Below are 1,994 nucleotides of genomic sequence, written 5' to 3'. Positions count from 1 at the left end.
CTACACCCTCGTGGGCCCCATGTTGCTCCACTGATGTACTTCTTCCTCCTATATATACCTACGTACCCCCAAACTACCAGATACGGAGCCAAAAAACTAATTCCACCGCCGCAACCTTCTGTACCCGTGAGATCCCATCTTGGGGCCTTTTCCGGAGCTCCGCTGGAGGGGGCATCGATCACGGAGGGCTTCTACATCAACAGGATTGCCTCTCCGATGATGTGTGAGTAGTTTACCTCAGACCTTCGGGTCCATAGTTATTAGCTAGATGGCTTCTTCTCTCTTTTTGGATCTCAATACAATGTTCTCGCCTCTCTTGTGGAGATCTATTCGATGTAATCTTCTTTTGCAGTGTGTTTGTTGAGACCGATGAATTGTGGGTTTATGATCAAGTTTATCTATGAACAATATTTGGATCTTCTCTGAATTCTTTTATATATGATTGGTTATCTTTGCAAGTCTCTTCGAATTATCAGTTTGGTTTGGCCTACTAGATTGATCTTTCTTGCAATGGGAGAAGTGCTTAGCTTTGGGTTCAATCTTGCGGTGTCCTTTCCCAGTGACAGTAGGGCCAGCAAGGCATGCATTGTATTGTTGCCATTGAGGATAACAAGATGGGGTTTAGATCATATTGCATGAGTTTATCCCTCTACATCATGTCATCTTACTTCAAGCGTTACTCTGTTCTTATGAACTTAATACTCTAGATGCATGATGGATAGCGGTCAATGTGTGGAGTAATAGTAGTAGATGCAGGCAGGAGTCGGTCTACTTGTCTCGGACATGATGCCTATATACATGATCATACCTAGATATTCTCATAACTATGCTCAATTCTGTCAATTGCTCAACAGTAATTTGTTCACCCACTGTAATACTTATGCTCTCGAGAGAAGCCACTAGTGAAACCTATGGCCCCTGGGTCTATTTTCCATCATATTAATCTTCCAACACTTAGTTACTTTTATTGCCTTTTATTTTACTTTGCATCTTTATCATAAAAATACCAAAAATATTATCTTATCATATCTATCAGATCTCACTTTCGTAAGTGACCGTGAAGGGATTGACAACCCCTTTATTGCATTGGTTGCGAGGATTTTATTTGTTTGTGTAGGTGCGAGGGACGCGTGCGTGGCCTCCTACTGGATTGATACCTTGGTTCTCAAAAACTGAGGGAAATACTTACGCTGCTTTACTGCATCACCCTTTCCTCTTCAAGGGAAAACCAACGCAGTGCTCAAGAGGTAGCAGATACCAAGTTGTTAGTTTTATCCTTATCCTCCTTTCCTGAGTTTCGCATGTGTTCTCTATAGATGCCGAGTAGCAGCGACAGCACTCATTCAGGCCATGTATCTTCATCTGATTCGTTCAACCATAGGTCTTCAGCAGATTGTGAGGTATCAAGTAGTCTTGAACGGGATAGAGCTCCAGCAATTACCCTTCCGGTCAGGACATAGAGGAACGCTCCAAGGAAACCCACACACCAGCCTAAAGGTGTATATGAAGTAACCGAGATTGATTTAAAGTCCTGGGCTCCAACTAAACCAGATAAAGCATGCATGAGGTTCAGGAGTGTGTGTGGATTTGTTGGCAGGGCAAGGCTCAACATTAATCTGGCGGGGTTTCAGAAGGCTGACACAGAAACACAGCGAAGGATAGTCCGGGAGATCATGGATCACTTCAACATTCCAAAGCAATGGAGAATGCAGGTGGAACACGCTGCACTGAAGATGGCTAGGGATGCTTGGAGAAACTGGAAGCACGTGCTGTACAAGAAGTACTTGAGTGAAGGCAAGGACCCAATCCCCGCATACCCCCAAATTACAAAGGAAGACTAGGCAGAATTCAAAAGGGTCAGGGCAACTAAAGAGTTTGTTGAGAAGAGTTTCAAGCAATAGGAACTTCAGAAGAAGAACATACACCCCCACCATATGGGTGTGGCAGGATACTACGGCATGAAACTGATATGGGAACAGGAGGAGAAAGAAGCA

This window comes from Triticum aestivum, chromosome 2D (assembly GCF_018294505.1).
Source record: "Triticum aestivum cultivar Chinese Spring chromosome 2D, IWGSC CS RefSeq v2.1, whole genome shotgun sequence".
In the NCBI taxonomy this organism is placed as follows: Eukaryota; Viridiplantae; Streptophyta; class Magnoliopsida; order Poales; family Poaceae; genus Triticum; species Triticum aestivum.
Note: the sequence above shows the minus strand (reverse complement) of the source record.